Raw genomic sequence first — 10,243 nt, forward strand, 5'->3', positions numbered from 1 at the left:
CACTGATTTTTATTTCTGTGGCTGTACTCAGGCTTTTAATTTTGGCAGGTTGGAAGGATACGGTGGCCCCCTCATTCCAAATGTGGCTATCTAGGCTGCTGGGAATCCATAATATTGAGTCCTGCCTATATGAACAAAAGGGACTAAAAACATGGGATTTTGGAAGAAGGCTCTGGGCACCTGTCACAGAGTGGAGGAGGGCAAAGTTGTAGGAGTATCGCTGAAACTTTCCCATCACCACCATAACTATATTTTTAAGATCAAATTTTTATGAATTGTAATTAAGACGTATTTGGTCCTGTTGGATTGTGCTGCTAGAATTTTTTAGCACTGTCGTAGCACCCCGTTGATTGTGTACTGGTGTTGAGCCTGGTTTTATGTCCGGATTTTATCTGTTTTGTTCTATTCTTTATTTATTTTTTTTGTTTGTTTGTTGTTTCTTATTTATTGTAAATGCATTAATATTCCTAATAAAAAAAAAAAATAAAAAAAAAAAGCCAAAGCCAATAGTCCTGACTTGTTGTAGGCATGATGTTACTTGTTGTATCATATATCCGGATGCAATTACAGAAACAGCAAAATACAAGTCGGGTGGCACACTATGCTAAACAGAGATTTTTAACATACTGTTTTTAAGCCACATTGGCCACGCCCCTTTGAGAGATCCCCCCCCCACCAGTTTTTTCATCCCACTTAAAGCCCTGTACAGAGCCATAAGTATAAGGGCCTAGCAGTCACAAACATTACTAGACAGTGTTTTGCCTCTCATTCACCACACACTTTACTGCAAATACAGTGCCTCAATGTCAAAGGTAACTCGCACTTTCCAAGCACTTAACCCACTCAAACTTTATCAGTTCAAATGTTTTATGGTGGTTGTGCACTATGCACTAAACGAATAAATACAGTTACACCCTTAAGCCAGTGTGCTTTGTTCAAAGTTCAAAATAATTTTCTAGTTTGAGTAAATGTACTTTGTCTTTGCCCTTGTCTTGGCAGGATTTTTCAAGGTGGGAGTCATGGGGCATCCTAGTCAAACTGTTCAAGGACAGTTCTTGATTCAAGCTAGACTGGTCAAGACACAGGGCCTAGTTGTCTGGCGATGGCCAGCAACCGATCAAAAGGAAAAGGGAGACTTCTATTGAACTCAGTGAAGACTCGTTCCTCCAACAGAATCCGTGCCTAATTTGAGCCGGTGGTTGCCAGTGGCGGCCACCAGCACTTATTTTCCCTTTTCAAACATTTCCAGAGAACAAGAGAGGGATCAAATGCACCAGGTGAAAAGGCAGAAAAATGCAAAGATGCAGTGCTTAATTTGTTTTTTTTTTAAAAAGAATAAATAAGGGCAAGGGCTCTCCTAAGGACTAACCCTCACACTCCTACAAGTGGGACAATTCTGACTATTCGCTAACGCTATAAAAATGGCTTTGGCCGCCGGTATTAGGGGCATATGTATGAAGAAGTTGATTTGCGATTTGGAATTTGCGAATTTTACCCAATCGCAAAATCTGAATCGCAAATCGGCATGTATCAACACAATCGCAAATATTTAGCGATTCGTCCATAATCGCTAAATATTTGTGTGAAAGTCAATAGCGATTCCTTAACCGCAAAAAATCGCTAAACAGAGAGGTCGCATCGAGAAAATCGCAATTTAGCGATTTCTCATCGGGAAAAATAGCTAAATTGCGATTTTCTGGAAACATCCAATCGCAATCCTAATGCTTTTTGATGAAATCACCATCCAGGAAGTGACTGATTACCCATGGGGCAACAGCATTGATTGTGAGAGTGTTGTTTGCTATTCAGGAGCCATGGCTGAAAGTGGGAATAAGGATTTGCCTGCAACCCAGCAGGAGCAGCAAGAAGGGGAAACAGCTAGGAAGAGAAAGCTGAAGTTCTCAGAGCAGAACTTGAAACCCTCATCACAGAGATGGTGCCAAACCATGACATTTTATTTGGGAGGAGCTCACACAAGGTGCCTGAAGCAAGAAAGAGACGCATCTGGGAAAGCACACAAGCAAAAGTAAATGCCCTTGGAGTAACACACAGGAGTGTTGAAATTTTGCGCACGCTCTGGTACGACCTGCGCCAGCGCTCTAAAGAAAAAGTGGCAGCCAGGCTGGAGCAGTCTCAGCTCACCGGTGGGGGAACCTCCAATGTCTCTGATTCAACACCGCTTGAGGAACTGGTAGAGGGAACACTGCCTCCAGAGAGTGTTGCGGGCGTGTCCGTGCTAGACAGCTCAGACCAACCAGCTGCAAGACCAGGTAAGAAGCATGCCTTCCCACCCTAAACCACCCCCAGCAACCCCCTGCAGTGACCTAGGTATAAGGGGAACCACATGTCACGCTAGAGCAAGTACACAGGCAGGCACAGCAATGCATTGTGGGAGATGTAGTCACAATAGTCAGTAATGTTGGAAGTAGCATCCATCTCATGCAATTTTCACATGTGCAGGTCAGGAAAGGTGAATGACAGAAGTAAAGTAAGGGAAAACTGTTAAATATTTTATTTCCACATCATATGACAGCAAATAAAAATTAATGTGTGCTGTTCTATCCACAGCACCTGCAACTAAAAAGGCCACAGGCAGTGCAAGTGACACAGGACCCCAAGCCTCTGGAGAAGCTAGCCAGGTGCAGGACACAGATGGGGAGGACAGTCCTTTCATTCCACCACAGGGACACAGAAGGAGGATCGTGAGGCCATTAAGAATCATGGAGGAAGAGGATGAGGACAACAATGAGATAGTGCAGTCTGATGCACCAGTTTCCCAGCAGCAGGAGTCAAGACCACAGCACAGCCAGGGTCCACAGGTCACAGGCAGGCGTAGACCCCACACGGGCTTCAGCTCCATTGAGCATCATGAAGAATCTGTTTTTGCTGGGCTGGAAATGCACATGCTCCAAGTACACCGCCTACAAGCAAAACATATGAAGGCAATTCAGCGTGAGATTAGGGAAGGGTACAGGGGAATGCGTGAAGAAATCAGGGGTGCTGTGCAAGAGCTAACTGCCGAGTTGCGTGCAGAACGCGCAGCCAGGCGCAAAGAGATGGCCCGTATGGACCACTACATGCGCGCAATAAACCACCTGGCCTCTTCTACCAATATGCTGGCAAGGGGTACCATAGAGACCCAGCATGAGTTCTCTCACGGCATTCAGGATATCGCCACTGTTGTAGTGCAGTCCCCTTCTGCCCTGGATGAACTGCGTGCCCTACGTACCGCTGGTCCAGGAGTGCTGACCCCCAGTGAGGAGGACTCCCAGTCAGTGTGGAGCTCCAACAACCCACCACCCACTGTTGAGAGGCGCCGTAGTGGCAGGAGCAACAGGCCTGCCACACACCAATAGGATCTGCAGCCAAATGACAATTACTTACAGGGGCAAAATAGGGCCATCAACAGTGTTGACTTTGCTGTCATTACACTCAAATAGTTGCACTGTGATTTCAACATGTGCATTGCATTGGGAGTGTTTAATTTTGACTATTTGGATGTGTGACATTGTTGCAGTAGCAAATAAAACACATTAGCAAAGATTTAAGTTGTCGTTGTCTTATTATTACTCACCTAGAAGTAGTTGCGCATGATCTCATCACGCCTCTGTCGCCCGCCTACAGCAACAGCTACGCCAGCTTCCATATGTACAGGTCCAGGTCCCTCCACGTAGGAGGATTCTGACTCACTCAACTCCATTGGTGTCCCTTTCCTGGTTGCAATGTTGTGCAGCATGGCACAAGCTACAACAATTTTGCAGCACGTTTCAGGGCTGTATTGGAGAGCTCCTCCACTTTTATGGATGCATCTGAATCTGCTCTTCAATTTGCCAAAGGTTCTCTCGATGGTGCCTCTTGTTGAAATGTGTGCCCGGTTGTAGCGCCGCTCCCCAGCAGTGGCAGGATTTAGGTAGGGTGTCAGGATGAAATCCCGGACTGCATAAGCACTGTCCCCTGTGGGTGGAAATGTTAACGGTCAGTCACTGTAATGCACATGGTAGTCAGTGGCAATGTGGCCTATGTTTGTGTGCTTTTACCTAGTAGGTATCCCTCTCCGAAATCACCTCTTGAGAGTCTACGGTATATCCCACTGTGACGGAAGATAAAGGCGTCATGTGTGCTTCCCGGATACTAAGCCACTATGACTGTGATGATGTTTTTGGCATCACACACCATCTGTATGTTAAGTGAGTGGTAGCATTTCCTGTTCCTGAATACATACTCTACGTTTGAGGGGGGTGAAATGGCAACATGTGTCCCATCTATACATCCTATGACGTGGGGGAATTGGGCAATGTTGTAAAAGTCCTGCTTGGTCTGTGCTAGTTCCTGTGGGGTGCTGGGGAAGTGTATGTGGTGTTGCATCCTATGTGTCATGGCTTCGAGGAACGCATGGAAGAAGCGCGACAGGGCACTTTGTGACACCCCTCCTGCTGAGGCTATGACCCCCTGAAAACTACCTGAGGCCAGCAGATGTAGTGAACACAGGACCTGGATGTGTGTGGGTACGGCTTGTGTCCTGCGGGTGGGGTGTTCTAGGTAGGGTCTGAGTTCCTCTATTAAATCAAGTATGCTCTCTTCCTCCAGTCTGTAATGGGTGTAGATGTCCTCCTCAGTGCGCTGGAAGATGGTGGTGCGCGCACGGAATATCCTCTCCTGCCGTCTCTTCCTCTGCGCCACAGCTCACAGTCTTCGCCTCCTCACTATCATGTAGAGCCCAGACATTGTGGAAAAGAGTGTGTTGCATTCTGGGCTTCATTTTATACTTTGCACCTGGTTACCACCTGCTCCCACTTGATGGTAATTGGATTCCTTAAAAAGCGATTTTCATTAAATCGCTATTTGCAAATGGTTGATACATATCATTGCGAATTCCTAATTGCGATTTCCAGATTAGCGATTTTCGCTAACCGGTTTCAGCGCAAATTTGGAATTCGCTATGGATTTCGCAGTTTAACACTTTCGCTAAGTTTGGAATTTGCTAAATAGCGATTCCTTGTTTTGCGTGCGTTTTCGCCCTCATACATTGGGATTTGCGATTTCTATGTCGCAAACTCTATTTTTACCGATTCGCAGCGTTTGTGACGGAAAATTAGCTTCATACATATGGCCCTTAGTCATTTTTAATGTATGTTGAATTAATAAACAACTACTGTTGTACTCATCTCTATATTAGATAAGCAGCGCAACCATGTGGTAGTAGGTGCAGGTGTTGACAATTAAGTGCCATGCCGAACACTGCAAAGATGGTAAAACTGTCACCAAGGGAAAAGGCAGGAGCCTGTAAGAGGGAGATAAAGGGGCAGGGAGTGACTGGCAGTGGGTAAAGACGCCTGGGGCGAATTCAAGGTTAAACAGTGTTGGTATTCTGTGTGCCACATTTAATCAGTGCGGGCTTCTGAGGGTGTGGGCTTCTGAGCAGAGCTTTGGGCACCAGCAATTATTCTATTACAAATTAGGCACTGGTGAATGACTGTGCATTCCGACCCCTTTTCACTAGCAAGTTCCAATTTTGGGCATGGAAATGATAACAAAGGGGCAGATGGACAGCAACTTGCAACGTGGACAAAGGACAGACTGCAGTGAAAGCTCCATTTTTGTTGGAAGCTGGCTGCTTAGGAGGCATAGATGCAATCCCCACCTAATAATAGTCCTAACATAGACCACACTTTGAATGCAGCATATGGGTCGTGAATTTCATGTGTTCAAGTCCAAGGGCCCCCCACACATTAAAAACCGGTCTCAGGCCCCAACTACTGCCTGCCAGCCCTCCTCTTAGCATTCCTTTTTCACCTCCACCAGAGAGGAAAGAAGCCTGCGGTGTGGAAGTAGGTTCAGCAAAGGTGCACCTCAGGCGTCTTTCTTCGATGTTATCCCTGGGTCATGTATGGAGTTTGGCTCTTGGGCTGCATTCATTTGCATTTTAATCATCAGAGCTGTGTTGGTAATTGTGGTTACAGGGCGAGAAGATAGCTAATGTGGCTGATGCGCTGTCAGTCAGACGGTCGCACCGAGGCCGCTGTTGTTTGCTGTACCATAAAAATAAGCTGCACATTCTCTTTCTTAACTTCTGGGTCATGCCGATTTAGCAGAAGTCAGCTTGCCAGCAGACTGTGGCTGTCATAATGCCAACAGCACATTTGTAGCGCCATACTATACAGTATTAGGGAAGACTCCTATTTAATGATAGTTTTTTTTCTATACAAACGTAAATAAAAAGACTTTTAGCTTCTGCTATATATATTTAAGAATGTACATTTTGGCAGGATCTGGTTTTACTTTTTGCATAGTAAATAACCGCACTTTCTTGTGTTTTTTAGGCCGGTCTCATGCAGCTTGCATTTTTGTAATAATGAAAGTTTGAGGATCTTCTAAATGTATTTTAGTTTTTGATAGGTACAGTGCATTAAGGAGATGATGTCGGGGATTGTGAAAGACAGATTACAGACATTCGAAGCTAAACGTGTAGGTGCCACACTTCGGGATATAGGCGGGTCTTGGCGGAATAAGTTAGGCTTGGATGGCTCTGTCTGTAGAGTCAGTTTTTCGTTGCAGACAGCATCTCCTGGCAGACAAGAGGTGCTTGCATGAGACTGCGGGGAGATTGCTGTTTCACCTACGCATGGCAAAAGTGTGATGGTAACTTCTAGGCACATGATTGTTGAACATGTGTATGATGCAGTATTGTGAAATGGGCCGTATGGCTGAAAGTGACATACGGGATTCACTATCCAAGCACAAGAAATAAATCGCTTAAATAGTAGAGTTAGTAATTGAAAACAAGCATTCGCAAATACAGTTGTTCTTGACTATTCAATGTATATTGGTTTTATCAATATTTTTTGCCATGTTGTACAGCAGCGTGGCTGGCGTACAACATGACTGAAAGTAAGGGAGACAAGTGTGTGTGCCAAAAGTGGGATGGTTGAGGGGAGCGCGGCCAACAACACACAAAGTGTTTCCCTTGCGGTTGTAAGTTAATTACAAACATATGGTGTCAAGCTCGCTCCCGCAAGGGAATCGCCAAACATGCACGCGTTGCCATTGAAAGCAATGGAACACGTACGCATCTTTATGACAAAAACAGAAGCGATTGTTAAAGGTCTTTTGCCTATGCAGCGCATGTGCACTGCGAGGCGAGACCTAAAAAGCACATTTTCAACTGACGAGATATACCTACATTTTAACCCTTTGAAGTCCACCTGACACCTTTTGCAAATTCTAATAACCACAAAGACTACTAAATTAATTTACACTAAAACAAGAAAAGGTACTCCAATGAGTAAAGTTCTAGTTTCATGTGAAATTTGGTGTAATGTTGTAGCGGTTTTTTCCTGTAGGAGAGAGCTTAGTATTACAGTCAGAATGAAATAGGCTGCTTTTTAGCCCCCTTCCCCTCTCTTAATTTCTCCAGAACTGTACAAAACCTGCCATGCCAAACCTTAACTGGATATAATTTTTGGGAAAAATTTGTGCATACTCGTTTACCAGTGCCAAGGTTTTTATGCAAAACAAAAAAGGCCTTTTAAAAATAAACTCCTAACCATAACTACAGAGTCGCTATTGTTGACTGTAAAAACTGTGGGGGATATTCTCAACATTTGGCGTAAACTAACGCTTACCGCATTTAGGGGCACATTATGATGGAGGATTTTACGCATCCTCCGGGCCGGCGGAAGCCACGGCCCGGCGGATGAGGAAAATCCTCTGCGGACCCACCAAAGACCCACCACCACATTAGGATGGCTGGTGGGTCTCGGTTTAAGTCCGCTGCTTTTCCGCCGCAGTTGGCTTACAACCGCGGCGGAAAAGGCCTAATATGGTGGCGGTGTCTCTCAGACACCGCCAGCCATATTAGGATGTCTGAATTTCAATGCCTTTACATGGCGGCATGTCCGCCGTGCAAAGGCATATGGATTCTTGTTTAGGGGCCTGTTGCGGGCCCCCAGGGGTGAAGGGGGGGTGGGGGGTGCACATGGGGGGTACCTATGTTACCCCCCTGCATTTGCGTGCACAGAGCGGCAGGCACCGCGCGGTGCCTGCCGCTTTGTGCATGCAAAGCTTTCATTTTTAACATTGCGGCGGGTGCTGCTTCAAGCAGCACCCACCGCAATGTTAAAAATAGATGATGTGACCGCCAGGGTGGCGGTCACATCCTAATTGCACAGGAGGGAACACCACAGCACATTGTGTCCATCCGCGATGCTAATGGGCACCTTAGTGTGTGTTTTTTCATCGCTGTGCATGGCGGGAAATTATCGCCGTGTTAGCAGCGTATTCACAACACGCCGCTAACAGGTGATAGTTTCAGGGAACGGCAGTGAAATCTGCCGCTAACATCAGCATGAAGGCGATAGGACATCCGGCGTTAGCAGGCAAAAACTACTGATAGGCCCATTAGCCAGCCCAACATGAGTTTTTTTTGTCTTTAATGCAAAAAATGGCCTATCAGTCAACATCCAATAGAAAATAGGCATAAAAACCAAAATAAGGCAGAATGGAGCAACCTGGGCTAAGTGCCGCACACATCAGCAACCCCTGCAAGCCCGCCAACATCCAGTATGACCAGGATGAGAGCCTTGATGCCTTGCTGGAACTGCGTCTGGAGCCTGGATGCCTTGCTAGAGCTGCGCCTGGAGCCTGGATGCCTCGCTGGACCTGCGTCTGGAGCTGGGTGCATTGGTGGACCTGTGTCTGGGGCCTGGATGCCTCGCTAGACCTGCATCTAGAGCCTAGATGACTCGCCTGACCTGCGTCTGGTGCCTGGGAGCTGTGGAGTCGATAAGCCATGGCAGTAGACATTGAGGCGCAACGATCGCCCGTACCTGGTGGTGAAGTTTGGCAGGTCACATGGAGACACGTTGCTGACTTGTGTCAGAAGACCGCCTTGTGCACCTAGGAGCTGTCAATAGTAGAGGCGCTCCTACGCCCCAATATAGGGAGGTCTGCATTGCATACTACGATCGACCACCACACCGGTGTGCAAGGAGGGGATTACCAATGCTGAGTGCCACCTCTCTGCCTCACAGGCCGGGATGATGTTGGGATATCCGGACGCTGTGGAGGGTGAGGCCCCTGAGCTGCGCTGAACTTGTTTGGCATGAGCGCTGCAACTTCACACCTAGGGGGGCCCTGCTGCATCAACTGCATTGGGGGGTTCACCAGGGGACTTGACGGTGACTGCTGTACCCAGGCTTGTGAAAGCCCTCCTGGCTGAGGACTCTGCTGGCTGAGTCACATATTTTGAGAGAGTGCAGCGGATTGCGCCACGGTGTTAATGTCCAGGTAAGGAGAAGGTGGGACGTGTAGTGCAGGACGCCTGGCCATTGCGTACCCCAGGCCTAGCTCACGTGGATGACGCACCCCCAGTGTCGGCTCATCCGCTATGGCAGAAGAGCGTCGCCCCACTGCTTTCAAGCAGTGCAGAGGAGGAACAATCATCACAGGATGATAACTTACTGATGTAACCGTGCTATGTTTCCTTTGCTAGTGTGAGGGTGTGTAGGACTGCTCCAAGCATGGGGCAAGGCATGGGGTGCTTGGAATATCCACTCAATTGTGCAATGACTGTTTGGTCGGCCCACTCATGCCACCCAAAGCAGTCATGTACACTTCCCTGTTCGTATTGCAGGCCGCATTACAGCCTGCATGGAGAACATGCCCACCGCTCCAGCCCCTGGCTGCATTCCTTGTCCTGTTGCCAATTAACAATCCCACCACTGCATCACAGCGTTGTGATTGACTCAGGGGAAGGAGTAGGTGTTGCATAGCGGAGACGTCAATATCACTATTCCCACATCAGTGAGTGCAACCCAAAACTTTGCACCCCAAACCGTGAACCCTGGAATTCCATTTTGAGCACCCATAACACACCCAAAAATCAAATTTGACCCAAATGCATATCCCAATTTCCATATTTCACCCCAAAATCCATATTTTACCCAAAACACATCCAAAACCCATATTTTACCCTAGAACACACCTCAATATTCATATTTTACATCCAAAACCCATACCCACCGAACAACTTTAAATTACCCCATTACTGACCTAATGCGTTGTAATCACATGCGATGTAAAGGCCCCTGTGTTGTCGGATTTGCGTTGTTGACGATGTACTGCCTGCGTTGTAATGGCTGTCTCCCATGCCAAAGGCAACCCATAGGTTACGACGTTTGCATCTGTCTTCTCCTGAACCCCGCTCTGCACCAAGGAGCCTTCCTCTTTGACACTCCACCGCTAC

This window comes from Lissotriton helveticus, chromosome 10 (assembly GCF_964261635.1).
Source record: "Lissotriton helveticus chromosome 10, aLisHel1.1, whole genome shotgun sequence".
In the NCBI taxonomy this organism is placed as follows: Eukaryota; Metazoa; Chordata; class Amphibia; order Caudata; family Salamandridae; genus Lissotriton; species Lissotriton helveticus.